Source organism: Pantherophis guttatus, chromosome 2, assembly GCF_059756535.1.
Source record: "Pantherophis guttatus breed Tessera chromosome 2, ASM5975653v1, whole genome shotgun sequence".
Taxonomy (NCBI): domain Eukaryota; kingdom Metazoa; phylum Chordata; class Lepidosauria; order Squamata; family Colubridae; genus Pantherophis; species Pantherophis guttatus.
In genome coordinates, this window is record NC_142064.1 from 279,748,151 (window position 1) to 279,769,409 (window position 21,259).

The following is a 21,259-nucleotide window of genomic DNA, read 5'->3' on the forward strand; positions in this document are numbered from 1 at the left end:
ACTTACTGAACTCCTGTGGCAAGACAAGTTGTAAAATGGCACAAAACTCACTTAACCACTATCTTACTTAGGCATGGGAATTTGGGATTTAATTTTCGTAATAAGTCAAGGGCTCCTGTATTTTCTTAAGCTGGTCCCTAAATTGTCCAATTTACTGACCAAAAACAGCCAATATTTGAGATGTATAAGCTAAGCGTTTAATTACCGTATAAGTTAGGTCTTTAATTAAAAAAATAAACACAATCAATATCACATCTCAGACTAGAAATCAGTTAAACACAATCAATGTTAGGTGGTGCAGACACAGCACCATCCCTCCAGTTATTACTTTTGACAAAACTCTCGAGTCTGATATTGGTTCATTAGTTCATTCTCTTCCATCACTTTTTCCCAGTGAAATGCTCAGTAAAGATCCTATTTCTCTTTGTTTTGGCATGACTTTCACCTCATGGGCATAGTAGATCCACTGCTTGATTTCTTCCATTTCTCCCGGTTCGGGCCAGTTCCGCTGAGCCAATAGCGGTGACGATATGACGTCACCAAACTGGTTCTGGCGCTCCCCCGCCACCCCACCGCGTTATTCTTACCTTTTATTTGGCCCCACCTCCAATCTATTGCTGCCTCCTGAGTCCCAGCTGATTGGCTAGAAGGATAAAAATTGTTTAAACTCTTGCCGCGGGGCTTCAAAGGGCAGCTGATCAGTGTTAAAAGGCAGTGTGGTGGTAGACCGGTGCCTCCAAAAACAAATGAGTAGACCAGTGCCTGCAAATATAAATGGGTAGACCAGTGCCTCCAAAAACAAATGAGTAGACCGGTGCCTCCAAAAACAAATGGGTAGACCGGTGCCTCCCAAAAAAATGAGTAGATCGGTACAGTTCTGCAAGCAGTTAAAAGCCTGGTAGACCAGTACCTCTGATAAATCCTAAAGAATTGTCACATGACCATCAAGCCACACCCACAAAATAAGCCACACCCACAGAACCAGTAGTAAAAAAAATTAGAACCCACCCCTGCTTCCAACATTAGGGAAATATGAGAAGTCAACACCACTAGGTCTGGAGCTCACCACTTAGGTTGCAATGTTTCCTCTTGAAATATTGCAGCATCTTCTCTATATTCTAAGACAGCTTTCTACACCCTAATGTTGTCTGAAAGTGTTATCTCAAAGGTGTTTTGTTTGAAAAGGCAATTGGACTTTCTTGTTTTTCCTCAAAGACCTTCCACTTCTCATTGAAGAAACTTCTTCAGTTCCGAACAACAAAGAAAATCCAATTGCCTCTTGAAAAAAGTACCTTTGGGACAATCACAACCTGGATGACTGAGAATCACCATAGACATCTGGTTGTGTTAGTTTCCAAACCCTTACCTACCTTTGCTGTTCGCATGTGCAAAAGTTAATCATTTGTTGTATGTATGTACACTGAGAGCTTATATACCCAATTCCAAACAAATTCCTTTCTGTCCAATCTCACTTGACCAATAAATAATTCTGTTCTGTTCTCCTCTATTCTATTCAAGCATAAAGATCTAATACCATGTTTCCCCAAAAATAAGCCCTACCCTGAAATAAACCCATCTGATTTTTAAGCCCTGTTCCAAAAATAAGCCCCAGTGAAGGGGGCTGGATGTGGCTAGCAAAGGAGGGAGCGAATGCACACAATGGTGACCAGCAGCAGCCAAAGCCTGCACAGTGCAGGTGAGTTGATTACCTGTCCAAGGAGCAGATGGAGGCAGAGACGCGGGGGTGGGGGGGATGCAAGCAATCCAGATGCGACGCACAGGCTATAATAAAGCTGAGTGTCGTTGGGATAGAGTAGGCGAGCGGCCGCAGGTTCATCATCGGGTCTCTTGGTTTGCCTGCAACCTGCGCGGTGTGCTGGGATCACCTGCCGTCCACCCAATGCCTCTACCTCCATCTGCTGCTGATGCTGCCATGTGAAGACAAGCTGCAGTGTGCTGACCAAAGGAATGGAGGGCTGCAGCTGCTGCTGGATACTGTCGGTCCCCGCCTATTCTGTCTACACTGGGGGGGAGGGGGGGCGTGGCATCCAGCTGAGCTGATCATCCTGGAATCACGTTTCCCCCAAAATAAACCCTAGTGTTTATTTTGGAGCCCCAAAAAATATAAGACCGGGTCTTATTTTAGGGAAAACACAGTATCCAAAAGTTAATTCCTAGATATAAAAGAAAACTCTTTTTTTTTAATGGATCAAAAACCTTCTACTGCTTTGGAACCCTTTCCCATACACCTTGCATTTTTACAGATTTTCCTGGGCATGAAGCAAATTTTGAAAATTAGCACAAACCAATTAACGTCTTTTTCTGCTGTGCATCTTCTTATGTCCATTAAAGTCACTACAGTTTGTGAATTTCTTTCTACACCCCACATACTGATACAGCATCTCCCCAGTGTGGATTCTTTTAGGGAGTGTAAGATTGCCGCTGAGTCGGAAACTCTTTCCACTGTCAGTCCATTTAAACCAGTGGTTCTCAACCTTCCTAATGCTGCGACCCTTTAATACAGTTCCTCATGTTGTGGTGACCCCCAACCATAAAATTATTCCTAAAACCACTGAAAATATGTGTTTTCTGATGGTCTTAGGCGACCCCTGTGAAAGGGTTGTTCGACCCCCAAAGGGGTCGCGACCCACAGGTTGAGAACCACTGATTTAAACATTTTTTCTCCTGTGTGGATCCTATTGCGGGAGGTAAGCTGGTCACTCTCACTATAGCATTTTCCACATTCCAGGCATTTATAGGGTTTCTTCCCTGAGTGAAGCTTTCTATGGTTCTCGAGTGAATGATTTTGATTAAAGCTTTTTCTGCACTCATTACATGTGTATGGTTTCTCCCCCGTGATGATCCTCTTGTGGATACAAATGAAACCACTTCTTCTGAAACTCATCACACACTCCATACACTTATATGGTTTCTCCCCGTGTGAATCCTTTTATGAATTTTCAATTCTTGAGAATCACTGAAGGGTTTTCCACATTCCTGACACTGATATGGTTTCTCCCCAATGTGGGTTCTGCTATGTACGATATAGCTATTTTTTGCATTAAAGCTCTTTCCACATGTGCGGTGTTTGTATGGTTTCTCGCCAGTAAGGAGCCTTTTGTGGCGAGTGAGGGACCACATGCTGCTAAAGCATTTGTCACATGCAATGCACTTTTAAGGCTTTTCACCCATGTGGGTCCTTTTATGGAGAGAGTAAGACTACTTGGCTTCCTGAAACACTTCTAACTCTTGGTGCATTGATGTGGTTTTTCTCCACTGTGGATACTTTTATAAGAAGTTAGGTGGCTGGATTTACGGAAGCTCTTTCCACACTCCAGGCATTTGTATGGTTTCTCCAGTGTGGGTCCGTTCATGGACATGAAAGCTATCAAAACGGGCAAAGCCCTTTCCACACTGCAGGCATTGAAAGGGCTTTTCCCCCGTGTGGATTCTGTGATGGGCAGTAAGGCTTGCTGAGAAATGGAAGCTCTTTCCACACTCCATGCATTGAAATGGTTTTTCCCCCGTGTGCATCCTCTCATGTGACTTAAGTTGACCTTTTTGACTGAAGCTCTTTCCGCAATACAGACATTTATAAGGTTTCTCCCCTTTATGTATCCTGTTATGTATGGTTAGAGTATCACGTCTGTTGAAGCTTTTTCCACACTCCAAGCATTCATAGGGTTTCTCCCCTGTGTGGATCCTTTTATGCTGAGTAAGGGCACTGGAGGTTTTGAAGCATTTTTCACACTCTGTGCATTTATACGGCTTCTCTCCACTGTGGATACTTTTATGGGAAGTTAAGGTGCTGGATCTAGAGAAGCTCTTTCCACACTCCAGGCATTTGTACGGTTTCTCTCCTGTATGGGTCCTTTTATGGATATTAAGGTGTCTTGTTTCAGTGAAGCGCTTCCCACACTCAGTGCATTGATGTGGTTTCTCTCCACTGTGGATACTTTTATGGGAAGTTAAGATGCTGGATCTACAGAAGCTCTTTCCACACTCTAGGCATTTGTACGGTTTCTCCCCAGTGTGGGTCCGTTCGTGGGCATGAAGGCTATCAGAACGGGCAAAGCGCTTTCCACACTGCAGGCACTGAAAGGGCTTCTCCCCCGTGTGGATTCTGTGATGGGCAGTAAGGCTTGCTGAGAAATGGAAACTCTTTCCACACTCCATGCATTGAAATGGTTTTTCTCCTGTGTGGATCCTCTCGTGTGACTTAAGGTGACCTTTTTGAATGAAGCTCTTTCCACATTGCAGGCATTGAAAGGGTTTCTCCCCTTTATGTATCCTATTATGTATGGTTAGAGCACCACTTCCACGAAAACTTTTTCCACATTCTAAACATTCATAGGGTTTTTCCCCTGTGTGAATCCTCTTATGGCAAATAAGGGCACTGGAGGTCCTGAAGCATTTCCCACACTCTGTGCAATGATATGGATTCTCTCCTGTGTGGACCCTCTTGTGTAAATTGAAATGGCCTTTTTGGGTGAAACTCTTCCCACACACCGTGCAATGATATGGTTTTTCCCCTGTATGGATCCTATTATAGTAAGTGAGATCACTTGCAGTGCGGAAGCTTTTCCCACATTCCAGGCATTTACATGAAGTATTCCCAGTGGGGCTTTTTTTCCAGGAATTCAGTTCCTTGCTCCAAGTAAACCTTGTTCTACCCTCTGTGTGTTGATACAACTTCTCCTCTCTGTGGATGCTTTGATGGGAAGCAAGGGAGGTGCTGTTTCTGAAGCTGTTTCCCCTATGAATGCATTGATGCTGCTTGCTCTCTCCATGGACCTTCTTATGTGAATTAGGAGGACTTTTCTGACTGAAGGTCTTTCCACACTCCAAACATTTATGCGGATCCTCTGCTTTGTGAATTTTTTTATGTGATGCAAGACAGCAGCTTGTTCCAAAGCTTTCTGCACACTCCGTACATTTGTACATTTTCCCTCCTTCTTGTATGCTTTCATGTAAAAGAGGAGGAAGGCTCCTTCTGGGGTGTTGCCTGCTTTCATCTTGTTTCTCTCCAGCAGGGCTTTCGCAACAGTCACATAATCCCAATTCATCTCTGAGTGTTTTCCCACACCTTGAACACTCTCCTTTTTCTTGGCAATCATCTCCGTCCAATAAGACATTGGTATCTGGACAAGGTAAAGTAGAGCAATTCTCCAGCTCCCCCGTTAACTGCTTTTCCTCAGAACTTTGCTGTCCATGCATCTTTTCTGCAACTTCCTTTTTGTCTTTTGGCAAACGTGTTGCTGCCTCTTGGCCAGAATCCTCCATCTCCCATCCGTCACCTGCTTGCAACAGAAAAAAAAGAAAAGTTAACACAAACATAAGTGCAAAAGGGATCAAGCACTGTTACTGTGTTTGAACAGTATCAACCTTCTTCCCAAATCCCATTTGTTCTAAAGATGGTGTCAAACCTGAAACCATTTTGGATCATGTTCAGGGTTGCCACAGAGAGGCTGGGTAGAGCTATGGGAATGGAAGGGGGGAGTAGAGATAGCTGGGCATGTGTAGCCAAAATAGAATTCTTTCCCCTGGGAACCAAGGACGTTCTAATCAGCACTTGCTGAGGCACGGGAGGAAAACAACTGGACTCTGACCTGATTGGACCATGTGATGGATGAGTATACTGTGGAGGGAAGAACTTTGGATTTTGAATTGGGTGGGGAAAAACTCAGGACCTTCAGAGTTGGGTTTTCACCAATCTATACTTTGAGGAATCATCAAGCCTCAGCGTTTTGATTGTTTTGGGTCTGTTACTTGAAACCCTGAGACATGGTGCTATGCTTGGTAGTTAGTTGATATAAGATTTGACCTTTGGCTCTCTCTTGTCCTCAATGGTACAAAATGAAAACGTGAAAATTTTGGATAAGATCATTTAAAACTTATGGGGTGAGAAGCATCAGATCTATTGCTTCAGATTTACTTCCAATGAAGCAGAAGGGACACTTAAAAGAGGCCTATATTTATTCATTCATTCATTCATTCATTCTGTCAGAATTTGCAGAGTGACAAACCAGAGTGACTAGTATTATGAGATAAACCCAGGAGCAAAACACAGCACACAGCACACAGAGCCTTTAGATAATTAACAGTGGTTTATAAACAACTAAATATTTACAGACGTATACATGCTACGGACACAAGAAGAGCAATGAGATACACTAGGAGAGAGAACATGAGAAGACGTGAGGGAAAGGGAACGCCCTCTAATGGCTTCCCTTATATAGGCAGCTTCTTACCCAACTTCTTAAAGTGGCAGTAACCCTGCTGCCTCAGTCCCATTGCATCAGCTTCAGGTTGCCTTTGCTTACAACCTCTCATAAGCTTACAGCTATTAAATCATCATACCCTGACATATTCATTAAATTTATTGGCCTCCAGCTTGCCATAGGGAAACCCTTGATGCCTTATGATATTAAAAGGATAAAAACTATATAAAAGCTATACACCAGGGGTGAAATGGTACCGGTTCGGACTGGTTCAGCTGAACCGGTAGCGACAGCAGCACACAGTTCAGAGAACTGGTAGCGGCAGCAGCATGAGATTCTACCCATCCGTCCAGACGTCATTACTTCCTGGTTTTAACCAGGACGTAACCTGTGTTTTGAGCCTCTGCACATGCACAGGTTTTGTGCATGTGCAGAGGGTCCAAGTGCGTGTGAACCCTTGGTTGGCCCCACCCCTGCCCACCCAGGCGCTTGCCTGCCTTCGCAAGCTGGCCACAGGGACTGCCGGGAAGGCCACATGGAAGACAGGCAAACAAGCATGTCGGCACCACCCGGCCACATTGAAAGGGGCTAACAGCCAACTCCCTTCCCCATGGCACTGCCATGCTTGCCTGCCTTCTACGTGGCCTTCCCAGCGATCCCCCATGCCCGCTTGCCTTCCGAGGTCCAGTCCCACATCCAGCCCTTGATGGGAGACATGCCACTTCCGGCTCAGCCTGGCCAGCAGGTGGGTGGGCGGCCCTTGGAGGAGATGCAGCTGCTGCGCTGGGGTCGAGAGGTGTTGGGCTGCACGTGTAGTGGCAGCACTGCATGTGCAGCCCTGGAACATCCATCCTCTGTCCTGGAGCACCGCTGCAGGCCCAAAACTTGCCTTCGCCTCTGCAGCCCACTGGCCCCTCTTGCCCTTCTCTTTCTGGGCACAGCGCTTCTGCTTGTTGGGCCACTTCCTGGAAGCTGGCAGCTCCGCGGCCAGCTGCTTTGCTTTTTCCCTCTTTTTGGGAGGCTCAGAGGAGGCTTGCACAGCAGCACCGGCACCAGCACCGGCATAGGGGAGGCAGGCAATCCAGACAGTGCTGATGCTTTTTCCATGCGGCTGCAGGCAAGCCAAGGGACAGTGGGATGAAGGGGCTGGTGCATTGGGATCGCCTCTGCCTCCCCCATGCCTCTGCTTCCACCTTCTACTGGTGCTATCATGCAAGCCTCCCATGAGGAAAAAGAGGGAAAAAGCAAAGTGGCTGGCTGCAGAGCTACTAGCTCCGGGAAGTGGCCCAACAGGCAGAAGTACCGCACCCAGAAAGAGATGGGCGAAAGTCATTCTGCGCTGAAGCAGAGGCATTCAGAGCCTTCAGCATATCCCAGGATTGCAACGCTGAAGGTTCAGAACGGAGCTTTTTTTGCGAACGGCAGCAAAGTGGAGAGGGGGATTTTCCTGCCTACCATTCTTCCTTCAGTCTGTGCTGTGCTTGAGGAATGGATGACAGGTAAGGAAATCCTCCTCCCCATTTTCCTGCCTTTCGCGAAAAAGGCTCCATTCCGAACCTTCAGCGTATCCCAGGATTGCAACGCTGAAGGCTCGGAATGGAGCTTTTTTCGCAAACAGCAGCAAAATGGGGAGGGGGATTTTCCTGCCTACCATTCTTCCCTCAGTCTGTGCTGAGCTTGAGGAATGGATAACAGCTAGGAAAATCCCCCTCCCCATTTTCCTGCCTTTCGTGAAAAAGGGTCCATTCCGAACCTTCAGAGTTACCCAGGATTGCAACCCTAACCCTAACCCTAACCTTCTTCCCCTCCTCATGAGCTTTAATTCTTTTCATTTTCAGGTCCAAATTGATACTTCTCCTTTGTAACTTACCTCCATATTGAGCTGGAGCAGAGCTTAGTCGCTTTCTTTGGGAAGACACTTCTAGCCTAAGAAAGAGTTGATGGAAAAGTACAGTATCTTGTCCTGTAGAGAGATAGAGACTGGCTCAGAGCTGTTTAGTAAGATCATTTAGTAAGGTGGGGGAATGAAGTACTATAGTGCAGGAATGTCTTTTCCTTCTCTGTCAATCATTTCTTTCCTTTGACAAATGCATAGCAATGGTCGCTGCTAGCAGCAATATAGTCAGAGGTGGGATTCTACTGGTTCACTATAACCGGTTGTTAACTTTCTAAATAGTTCGGAGAACAGGTTGTTAGAAGAAATCTCCTTTGGTTTTTTCCACTTTACAGGGTTAATCCTATAAGGAATTACATGATTCTGGTGTTGTTTCTAGCCTAATCTTTATTATCCTGCTTACAAAAACTGCCTCTCCATTAACTCTTATTACATTACTCCTAGACTTAGTGTCACCTCCAGAGCTTCTCCAGGTTTTTTTGTTTTTGTTTTTTGCTTGACTTTTTTAAAGAGGAAGGGTTGTTTTAAGCTTTTTACACTGCTGTTGGGAGGAAATACTCCCCTGTTGGAGTTCTTCCAGCCAGGGTGCAATGATCAGCACTTCGAAGAAATAATTGAATAACGAAGCAGAAGCTTTTAATGACAAGGAACTAAGATGAGTGACATTCAGCAATGCTCCTTGGCTAGCTAGAAAGATTGACATTCAAACATGAGTTTACATACCCTTTCTGACTTCTGGTCTAAAATTGGTTTTTTAGTGAAGTTTAATTCTGTGCATGGTGATGTTTAATCCTGTGTTTATTGATGGGATAATTTTCCCTATTCAGCTTTGTTTGGAAGAGAAAATGTTAATCTCTGTTCCTGAAAAGAAGCAGCTTCAGAAATCTGGCTACTTCCTGCATCTATTTGTTCTGGTAATTGGTTTAATAAACAACAACTACTGTATTTGCTCTTTTGCTACATTTTAATTGCTTTCTTTGCAGTTAGGCTTATCTCAAGTGCTTTTTCTATCTGTAGAGGGGGGTCTTCTTTCACTGTTTTAGTGGTTCTTGGCACTGTCGTTTTGGGGTGTACTTCCAAGAGGCAGGATGCAAGACTGACACTGATTTTTTTACTACTTTTCTGGGGGGCATGTGATCTTTCTTTAAATCTGGATTATTTCCTTAGGATATTTTATGAGGTGAGTGAGACCAGCTTGTATGTTTAAGTGGTGCAAATGGATCTAAGGATTGCTTCTCCTGGGTGTGCTCTTTCTGGAGAGCTTAAATGTTGTCTCTGCTAAAGGGTTTCACTTTATGAGCAAGAGTTGGCTGCTGATAGTTATCATTGCAGTTTAACTATTTTAATTCCTCAAGGTGCTCTGGCACCCTGCCTGATTTGTAACTCCAGCTTGTAGATATTTCTAATCTAATGATTGGTATTTAAGGCAGCTTTTTGCAAGCAAAGAAGCTTTTTGTATTTTTGTACAGGTAATCCTTAATTTACAACAGTTCATTTAGTGACCATTCAAAGTTACAATGGCACTGAAAAAAGTGACTTATGACAGTTTTTCACGTTTATGACTGTTGCAGCATCCCTACGGTCACAAGAGGCCAGGCGAGGAGAAGCACACATGAAGCACCGCAGTTGTGAAATGAGTGACAGTTGTTAACAATCCTGCAACGGGCATAAATGACTGGTCGTAAGTGTGAGGACCGGTCAAAAGTGTGAAGACCTGTCAAAAGTGTGAGGACTGGTAAGAAATCACTTTTTTCAGCCTTCTGGGTAGTCCTATGTGCATAGGAACTACTCAAAGGGCTGAAAAAGTGGTTTTTGACCGGTCCTCGCACTTACGACTGTCCTCACATTTTACGTTTTTGTGCCCTATCTTGTCATCGTGATGAAGAGAAGCACTGCAGTTGTGAAATGAGTGTCATGGTTGTTAAGAATGCTGCAATGGGCATAAATGTGAGGATGGTCGTAAATTCGATGACCGGTCAAAAGCATGAGGACCAGTCATAATTCACTTTTTTCAGCCCTCTGAGTAGTCCCTATGCACGTAGTCATGCCCACCTGGTCACATGACCACCAAGCCACACACACCCCAATAAGCCACGCCTACAGAACTGGTTGTTAAAAAATTTTAATCCCACCACTGAATATAATGCACAGAATCTGAAAGTCTCTCATTTACAGTACTGTATTAAACTTGGGCTTATATATTCCATCTTTGTTCTTAACCTGTTCCACTTGGTTATTTTTTTCCCTTCATGCACAGCATGTGCAGGATTGGAACAGATTCTTAACAAATGGGAGCGAGTAGATTGTGAAGGCCACACTCTCCAAACTGTCCATTTCTGAACAAAAGCCAGGCTTCATAGAAAAGGATGAAAACTTCAAATAAATAGCTTGCAAATTTGAAAATCAGCAGTTTAGAGAAAAATACAGCACCCAAAACAAAAAATCTCCAATGCTGCAGGACTTCACGTGCATTAATTTTTTAAAAAATATTTTGCACTACAATATCTTAACAGAATCCCTTACCTAAGGAGGCCATGTTCCTCTTGTTTTCCAGCATGACCTCTCGGTACAGGGCTTTTTGCTCTAAATCCAGCAGGGCCCACTCCTCCATGGAGAAAAACACAGCTACATCCTCAAATGATACCAAATTCTGACACAGGGAGGGAAAAAAAACACAACATATTCCATGAATATTCCTAACAATGAACACTTCAATGAATTACATTTGAGTCTACTTGTTAATGAAAAACCTCTACAGCTTCCAAGTAGGGTAAACAATAATGTTATGATATTGAATTTAGTAGCTGGAACAGTAAAATGTACAAATAGGCCGCAACACAATTGAAATTGATTAGTTAGAGAGGGCTAACTCATGCATGATGCAATCTACGCTATGATTGGTTGCTGTAAGTATAAAGGGGGCGTTTCCCTTTTTTCCCTCCTTTTTCCCTTCTGTGTTTTAGATTTACCTCAGGATGTTCCTGATTATCTTATGCTCGTCCTTTTCTTGATGATTACAAAGACTGCTGTAAATTGGTAGGTTAAACAGATTTATATTTATATAAAAGTTTACAAGTCTATGTCAGTGTCTCCAACTTTATCTGGACAGCTGCTGCGCTGTCTACAAAAGTCAAGTTTGGACTTTACTTTTTACTTTGGGCTTTCATCTGCACTGCTTTAAAAACACCTGAGTAAAGACCACACCTGGAATACGATGTGGAGGCTTTGGAAAAAGTGCAAAGAGCAATTAAGGATTAAATGCTTTGAGACTAAATCGTATGAAAAACGGTTTTCCTTCAGAGGTTGTGGGCTGGAGGTTTTTAAGGAGAGATTGGACACCACTTGTCTGAAATGTTATAGGGCCAGAGGTGGGTTTCAACAGGTTCTGACCTGTTCTGGAGAACCGGGAGCAGACATTTTGAGTAGTTCAGAGAACCCATAGTAAAAATTCTGACTGGCCCCACCCCCATCTATTTTCTGCCTCCCGAATCCCAGCTGATTGGGAGGAAATGGGGATTTTACAGTAACCTTCCCCTGGAGAAGGGTGGGAATGGAGATTTTACAGCATCCTTTCCCTGCCACGCCCACCAAGCCATGCCATGCCCACCAAGACACACCCACAGAACCGGTAGTAAAAAAATTTGAAACCCACCACTGTATAGGGCCGTGATGGCAAACCTATGGCACATATGCCATAGGTGACACACAGCCCTCTCTGCAGCCACACCAACCGTCAACCCCACCCTAGCTCTACTGTGCATGTGCACACGCCTCCTGCCGGCCAGCTGGTCTTCAGCTCTCTGCTGCGCATGCACGGACGGGGAGGGGCGCATACAGGGGACCAGGCGCATGCACAGGAGGGGGGGCAGGGCAGGTGAACGAGGGATGTGCACATGCTTTGGGCAGTCGGTGCCAAGAAGGTTAGCCATCACTAGTATAGAGTCTCCTGCTTGAAACAGGGTTTTACTAGATCACGAAGATCCCTTCCAATTATGTTGTTCTGTTATTGGGAGATTGGCACATCTGGGGAGAGGAAAATCCTCCTACCTGTGTTGGAAGCTCAACCGCTGCTAATCCTCCGCTACAAAGAACTGAGGTTCCAGGAGATGAAGACGAGGCCATGAGAGTGTCTAGGAGTGAAAACAAAACAGCAAAGGAATAATTTGCTATCAAACAGCCTAATGATATTCTTGAGCATACAATGCAAAAAGCTGATTTTAGCGTATTTCTAGGCTAACTTGGGAAGCACTTAATGTGAGTGCCTGGCAGCCACAAGAACAATACATAGAAGCTCAGCCTGGGTGAGAGGAAAACTGAAAGGTGTGGAAGGACCAGGGAATTGGATTCAGAGGAAGCTCTCTCAGCCATGGATGTATGCATTAAAGGACCAATTCTTATTCTATGTTCCTATGATGTTCACTTTCCCTTATCAGATGATAGAGGAAGACTACAAAAGCTCCGTTTTTCACAGCTGGGACTTGCCTTTTGGAATAGCCTACGGCAGAAGTGAGGAAGTATGATCCTTTTATGACAGGTGGACTTCAACTCCCAGAATTCCTGACACAGCTGGCTGAGGAATTCTGGGAGTTGAAGTCCACCAGTCCTAAAAGGGCCCTAGTTCCCCACCCCTGGCCTACAGCAACCTTTCCCAATCTTGGGAGCTGTAAAATATGTGGACTTCAACACACATGGGAAATTCTGGGAGTTGAAATCCACATATCACAAAGTTGCTAAGGTTGAGAAACAGTGGCCCACAGGAAAAGGCCGATACCTTTTTAAATGCACTAAAGGCTTTTTAAATGCACCCAAGACTTCAAAAACGCAGTTAAATTGAAGAATGGAAACGAATTGAAGGGATGAAAGCAACGAGAGCAAAGAGATTAAAGGGCATCAGAAGGAGCCTTTACCCGATGCTCCCTCCGGAGGCGGCTCCTCTTGAACAACTCCCCGAAACAAGGGCTCCTGGGAGGGATCGCCCCCTTTTCTCCCCGCCGGTTTCGCAGCCATTGAACTCCAAGCCTCCTGGATCTGAAACGGCCCCAGAGAAAAGGAAAAGGACGGGAAACGATCAGGAAGAGACAGCAAAATAATAATAATAATCTCCCCAAGGAGAAAATGGGGACTGCTGTAGCGATTTTAGCAGCCCCCGAAGAAGCTGCATTGAATGGTCTCCTGTCTGAGGATTTCCCAGGGAGGGAGGGAGCTTTTTACATGGCGCTCAATAGGAAAGGGGCGGCTCCCTTCTTCGCCCGGACTCCGCTTCCCAATAGATGCGCGCAGGAAAGGATCCGCGATCGCCGCCGGCCACGTTTCCTTCCTTCCCGGTCATGCACCTGGATCCCCCTTCCCGGAACGACCCCAGCCAGGAGTTTGCAGATCCCAAGCTGGAAGCTCTTATAGCCCCGCCCCTCCCCGTCCCATTCTGTAAAGAGCGGAGAGCGCCGCCCACTCGGGGGTCACCCTGCCTGCTCACTACCTTCTTCCACGGGAGAATCGGTCCCGCGTGGGATGGTCAGCTGTGCAGCGAGTCCAGAGCTTCTTTGCCCCAGGCAGTCAGAGAAAGAGGGGCGAGAGGGAGGGGACGACGCCCAGGGATGAGAGGAGGAAAGGGAAGAGGATGCGGAGCAGCAAGTTAGGAGGGAATCGCCCTTTAACGGAATAATAGGTGTGAAGGACCTTGGAGGTCTTCTAGCCCAACCTCGAGGGAGTCAGAGAAACTGGGGAGTGGGAAGGGACAAAGCCCAGGGATGGGGGGAGGGAAGGGGATGCGGAGCAGCAAAGTTAGAAGGGAATTGCTCTTTCCACAGAAAGCTGGGTTTGGCAGGAAAAGGAGCCTCTCTTATCCACTTAGCATAGTCCTCAAATTACAACCTATTCCCTTAAATGACTAACATACATGATTGTGCCATAATAACAAATAATCAATGGCTGCCTTACAAATTGTTGTTAGTTGCGAAGTCGTGTCCAACTCATCGCGACCCTATGGACAACTTTCCTGCAGGCCTTCCTGACCTCTACCATCCCCCAGAGTCCATTTAAGCTCACGTCTTTGGCGCTCAGCCTTTCTTATGGTCCAACTTTCACAGTCATACATTGCAACTGGGAAAACCATAGCCTTGACTATATACAGTTTTGTTGGCAGAGTGATGTCTCTGCTTTTTAGTATGCTGTCTATTGACATTGCGGTACCAGGAGATGCCAGAGTCGAAGAAAAAGAACTGGAAAAAATTATGAAATATCGTGACCTGGTCATCGAAACTACATGGCTATGGATGAAACATGTAACAGTGATACCCATAGTTATTGGGACACTAGGTACCCTGTCCAAGAATTTTATAAGATACATCAACAAATTGCAGCTTCCTGCAATAACACCAGCAGAACTGCAAAAAACTGCGCTACTTGGAACATCATACATCTTAAGAAGGTTCTTGTTTGATACCTAGGACACTGGCAGCAACCCATATCATTAGCACCAGTCAATGGTATTTGTGATGCATTTTTGAATGTTCAGTTGACTGAGTTTCATGTTTAATGAATAAAATAAATCATCATCATCATCATCATCACGTTGTCATTGTACATGTATACACAGTATGCCCATACAACAAAATTCACTTAACACCCAAGACCAGGTCCAACACACATAACAATCCTGAAATACACCCTCACCCACCACAAATTCCCCACCCTTAAACCACCCAAACATCCACACAACAGACCAAGTAATGCTGTCCAACAGCTCACTGATGGTGGCCCTTTCGTTCATTGTTGAGTGCAATTATAGCTCTGGGATAAAAACTATTCAGAAAATGTGTAGTCCGAGTTTTAATTGTTCTGTATCTTCTGCCAGAAGGCAACAGTCCAAAAAGATTGTAAGCAGGATGGGAAGAGTCTCTGAGAATGTTATGCAACTTCCTCAAACAGCGAGATTCGAAGATGTCATCCAGGGCTGGTAGCTGGAGCCTGATGATATTCTGGGCAGTTTTAATGATTCTCTGTAGAGTTTTTTTGTCCGTTACAGAGCTGCTCCCATACCATGCAAGAATGCTGTATGTCAGGACACTCAATGGTTCTGTGAGAGTAGGACAGAAGTAGATGCTGAGATAGATTTATCTTCCTGAGCATTCTCAGGAAGTACAGCCTCTTCTGTGCCTTCTTCACAAGCATGTTAACATTCATAGTCCATGAGAGGTCCTTCGAGATATAAATGCCCAGAAATTTAAAACGACCAACCCTCTCCACCTCCTCACCATTTACAAGTTAGAAGAAATCATCCATTAACAGAATAACAGAGCTGGGAGGGACCTTGGAGGTCGTCTAGTTCAACTCTAAGGCAGCCAGAGGAACAGAGGAGAGAGGGAGGAAACTAAGCCCAGTGATGGGAGGAGGGAAGGGTGATGGGAAGCAGCCAATTTAGAAGGGAATCACCCTTCTGGAAGAAAACTGGAGTAGGCAGGAAAAGGAGGCTGCCTTATCCATAGAACTTTTGGGCCGAACAGTGGTTGTAAGTTGAGGACAACATGTGTTTGAAGTGTTGATGGGGCGTGTCTGAGAGCAATATGATTTTAAGATGGAGACAACCACCATTCAGTCCAAAATGTCTTCCCCTAAAAGAGGAGAATAAAGATACAAGAGGGGGAAAAACGATAAAAACTTTCTTTTGATTTTATCCCAATAAATGCCCGCCCGTTGGAAGAGCCAGGACTTCAAGGCCCGGCAGAAAGTTTGGAGGTCGGGGATTATCCAGAGCTCCAGGGGTAACGTATTCCAGAGGGTAGGAGTTCCCACAGAGAAGGTTCTCCCCCTAGGGGTCACCAGTCGACATTTTCTAGCCGAAGGTACCCTGAGGAGGCCAACTCTGTGGGAGTGAACCGGGCGATGGAAGACTACTGGTGGCAGGAGGAGGTCTCGCAAGTACTCTGGTCCTAGGCCACGTAGGGCTTTAAATGTGATCACCAGCACCTTGAATTGCACTCGGAAGACAACCGGGAGCCAATGCAGACCGCGAAGGAGTGGTGTGACATGGGAATACTGAGGTACCCCCATGACAACCCGTGGGGCCGCATTCTGCACCAGTTGAAGTCTCTGAGTGCTCCTCAAGGGCAGCCCCATGTAAAGTGCATTGTAGTAGTCCAAACGAGAGGTGATGAGGGCATGAGCAACTGTGAGTAACGCATCTCGGTCCAGAAAGGGGCGCAATTGGCGAACCAGGTGCACCTGGACAAAGGTCCCCCTGGCTACGGCAGTCAAATGATCTTCCAAGCTAAGCCGTGGGTCTAGGAAGACTCCCAAATTGCGTACCTTCTCTGAGGGGGTCAACACCTCCCCCCCTAGGGATAGCGATGGAACATAGTGGACAAAACGGGGTGCCGGTAACCACAGCCACTCAGTCTTGTCGGGATTCAGTCTAAGTCTGTTCGTCCCCATCCAGACCCGTACGGCCTCCAAGCACCGGGACATCACATCAAGGGCATCATTGGGGTGATACGGGGTGGAGATGAAAAGTTGGGTATCATCAGCATATTGATGATACCGCACCCTGAATCCCCGGATGATCTCACATAGTGGCTTCATATATATGTTGAACAGGAGAGGCAAGAGAACCGACCTCTGTGGCACCCCACAAGGTAGGGGCCTAGGGGTCGACCTCTGCCCCCCTGCCAACACAAACTGTGTACAACCTGAGACGTAGGAGGAGAACCACTGAAAAACAGTGCCTCCCACTCCCAACCCCCTTAGCCGTCACAGTAAGATACCATGGTCGATGGTATCAAAAGCCGCTGAGAGGTCAAGTAAGACCAGATCAGAGGAGTAACCCCTATCCCGGGCACGCCAGAGATCATCTATCAATGCGACTAATGCCGTTTCCGTGCTGTGACCGGGCCTGAAGCTGGACTGAAACAGGTCCAGGTAATCCACTTCATCCAGGAATTGTGGGAGCTGACGCACCACTGTGCTTTCAACTGCCTTCGCCATAAGGCGAAGGTTAGAAACTGGGCGATAGTTCTTAAAAGAGCCAGATCCAAGGCAGGCTTCTTGAGGAGGGGTCTCACCACGGCCTCTTCAAGGCCTCTAGAGGGGAAGATTCCCTCTCTCAATGAAGCATTAATTACTGCCTGGAGCCAGCCTCGTGTAACCTCTCGGGAGGTTGAGACCAACCAGGAGGGACACATCTAAACTAGGAAATATTTAATATATAACTATTTAAAAGGCCTGAGCTAGGAAAGATGTAATCCCCCCATTTACAAGTATATGGAGTTCACAAGAAAAACTGCTAATACACAGTACAGGTAGTCCTCATCTTACTACTTGTCAGGCGTGCCTCCTTTCAGATTTCAGGAAAGAATGACCCCCGACTCCATTTCCATAGATAAAGGTACTTTTACTGAAATTGAACTGAATGCAGCCAAGAAAAGCAGAATCTGAAACAATAGGTGTGAAAATCACATATAGAAAGCATCCCCTCCCAACTGTCCAGCATAAATCATCCAATCCAAAGGTCCTCCAGAGGTCAGGTGGAATCACACGTCTAGCAGTGTCATCAATCTGGAATGTCAGCAGATAGCAGCTTCAAAAGCACAGGGCTGCAGTTAAGATTCGGTTTCATTTCTCCATACTCCTCTCCAGCACGCTTCCCCGACTAGCACTTCCCCCTCCCCCCCCGTTACCATGGCAGCCGACAAGCAAGCATTGAAAGATTGGAGGCTAACAATAAGGTTCATTTAATAACTGTTCAAATTTTCAATGGCACTGAAAAAAGGAACTGACGACCCCTCTTCACACTTACGACCGTTGCAGCATCCCCATGGTCACATGATCAAAATTGAGACAACTGTGAACTGAATCGCATTTATGACCGTTGTAGTGTCCAGGGGACATGTGATCACCTCTTGTGATCTTCCCACAAGCAAAGTCAATGGGAAAACCAGATTCACTTAACAACCGTTTTACTAATTTAACAATTGTGGTGATTCATTTAACGACTTACAAGAAAGGTCACAAAATGGAGCAAAATTCACTTACCAAATGTCTCTCTTAACAACAAATGTTTGGGGCTCACTTGCAGTCGTAACTGGAGGACTACCTGTACAAAATATTTGCCTCCTAGTTATATATATCCAAGCCTAACTGAGCCTGCTTCAAGTTTGCAAAGAGAGGGTTCCTGGCATATTCCCCATTTCCTCCTCAAGAATTGCTCTTGATATCTGGTTGAAAGAAGGAAAGAGATCCTTCTGGACTCAAAAATTGTTTTTGGTTTTCCTTACCTTTCCTGCTCCAGCCACGTTACCAGATGTGCCCACGCCTCAAACTGAACACATTGAAGACAAGATTGTAAGCAAAAACTTTATTCTGCAGAAAAAGTAACACAAGGAAAAATCTCTCAAAGCCTTTGTACCGGAATTTTGGGAGTTGAAGTCCACAAGTCAAAAAAGGACCAAGGTTCCCCATCCCTGATGAGACTCTTGCCTTCCAATTGTCAGAGGCCAAACTGTGCATAAAACAAGATATTTTACAAGGCAGAAATGGGTGGAATTTCAAAGGAGATGGAGTTACTTTTTCAAAGCACAAAGGACACCATGGAGAAAGCATTTAAGGAGATCATGGGAAAAATGGAAAATACCACGCGAGGGATGATGAGTAAAGAACAAGATGCCTAGGAAAGGGAGGAGTCAGCAGAAGAAACAAAGTAAAAAGACAAAGAGGAGACAGCAATGGAAATAATAGTGATTGATGAATTAAATCAGGGGGAAAAGGTATTAAGAGAGTTGGAAGATTTGTTTGAAAGAGAGACAGGGACCTGGGCAGTTTTGGGAACTAGACAGTGGAAGAGAGTAGAGGTGGGAGAAACACTTAGATTGAATAGCCAAGAAGCAGATTTTGATAGAAATAAAAAGCCAAGAGATGAATTTGGGAGGAAAGTCAAAAAAAGCATAGCAGCTAGAGTGTTGAAGCGGGCAAGAGACGATGGATAGATGATTTCTCTTTTTTGTTGTTCTAATTTGTTTTTCCTTTTCTCTCTCTCTTTTTTCTTTTCTTTTTACGTGGGTGACATGATTAGAAATTAGATAGGATAGAAAGAAAAAGTCTTTTAATAAAGGATGACAGGATTAAAAGCCAGAATAAGTGATAGAAATAAGAGAAGGGGGAATATTAGTCTATACATTTTTATATAATAAAATAAAAGTAACAACAAGAGGAAAGATGGAACAATGGAATAATGATAGATTGCAAGATAACATAAATGTGTATTATTATTAGAAAAATATAAGTTGAATGAATGTAATAATTATTATTAATTTTATTAGTTTTTAATTTATCGCATTTTAATTTAATTTATCGCATTTCTATGCCACCCAACTCCCAAGTTTTAACTGTATTAGAATGTAAGACACCCAGGTGCTACACTGTTGACGCATTGATTTGATATATTTGTAAAAAAATTAAAAAACTTGTTAAAAAAAGCTTCTTCAGTTCAGTACGGAAGAAAATTCTTGGATGAGAAAGAAAATCTCATCAAGGAAAAAAAAAAGTCCAGTTGCCTTTTGATAAAAGCATCTTTGGGACAACCACAACCTGGATGACTGAGAATCTTCATAGAGACTCGCTTCATAGCGAGTCCATTGCTTCTTTGCCCCAGGCAGAGAAACAGGGAAGAGAGGGAGGGGACGAAGCCCAGGATGGGAGGAGGGAAGGGAAAGTGATGCGGAGCAGCAAAGTTACAGATTATAAATGAACGGAGTTAGAAGGTACCTTGTAGGTCATCTAGTCCAACCTCCCCAAGCAGGAGACCCTACACCATTTCTGACAAATGGCAGTCCAATCTCTTCTTGAAAGCTTCCAGTGATGAAGCTCCCACAACCTCCCAAGGCAACTTCTGTTCCATGGGTTGATTGTTCTCACTGTCAGAAAGTTCCTCATCTCCTCCATCAGTTTCCATCCATTGTTCCTTGTCTGACCTTTGGGTGCCTTGGAAAATAGCTTGATCTCTCTTTGGCAGCACCTCAAATATTGGAAGACTGCTATCATGACTCCCCTGGTCCTTCTCTTCACTAGACTAGCCATGCCCAGTTTCTGTAACGGTTCTTCATGTTTTAGTCTCCAGTCCCCTAATATCCTGGTTGCTCTCCTTTGCACTTTTTATACAGTCTCAACATCTTTTTATAGTGTGGTGACCAAAACTGGATGCAGTACTTTAGGTGTGGAATTACTAAGGCTTTATAGAGTGGTATCAGTACCTCGCTTGATCTTGATTGTATTTAATTATTTAGGATTGCATTCACTTTTTTAGCTGCCACCACACACTGCTAGCTCATATTTAGATGGTTGTCCACTAAGACTCCAAGATCCTTCTCACAGGTATTGCTATTAAGCCTGGTTTCACCCAGTCTATATGTGTACTTTTGGTTTTTCTTGCCTTAGTGTAGGACTTTACTTTTCTCTACATTGAATTTCATTTTGTTAGATAGGGCCCAGTGTTCAAGTCTGTCAAGATCCATCTGGATCTTGAGCCTATCATCTAGGGTGCTGGCTATTCCTGCCATCTTAGTATCATCTGCACATTTGGTAAGTTCCCCTTCTATTATAATTTTGGAATGAATTGTGGTCGAAAGTTGAGGATTACCTGTATTTCAAGTGTCGATGGGGCATGTCGGAGAGCAATACAACCTAGAGATGGCTCCCTTGCCCCAAAAGAGAGAATAGAGAAAAGGGGGGAAATCCCCACAGAAACTGTGTTTTTCTAATATTATCCCCAATAAATGCCCAGCCAAGGATCCCTTGATGATCCAGAAGAGAGACCGATTAACTTTATCACTCCGAAGCTGAAGAAAACCTCTGAGCTAAGAAATGTTTAATATTTAACTATTTAAAAGGTCTGAAGCAGGAAATATTTAAAAGTATATGAATTTCAGAAGAAAAACTACTAAACAGTACAGGTAGCCCTCAACTTACAGCCATTCATTTAGTGACCATTTGAAGTTACAACGGCATTGAAAAAAGTGATTTACGTCCGTTTTTCGCACTTACGACCATTGCAGTATCCCCATGGTCATGTGTTCATCCCCATGGTCACGTCCAGCATGCAGCATCCCCATGGTCATGTGATCAAACTTCAGCCGCTTGACCACTGACTCATATTTAT

The 21,259-nt window shown here is 44.7% G+C and overlaps 1 pseudogene across 1 annotated transcript; it reads right to left on the reverse strand.

Annotated features, from left to right (window-relative positions):
* Positions 1-3,097: 3,097 nt before the first annotated feature.
* On the reverse strand, positions 3,098-13,524 carry LOC117668100 (uncharacterized; annotated as a pseudogene). The gene is made up of 5 exons (XR_015731818.1): positions 13,023-13,524; positions 12,163-12,245; positions 10,639-10,765; positions 8,092-8,184; positions 3,098-5,297 (listed from the first exon to the last, which is right to left on the reverse strand). The product of XR_015731818.1 is annotated as an uncharacterized LOC117668100 (transcript).
* Positions 13,525-21,259: the final 7,735 nt, after the last annotated feature.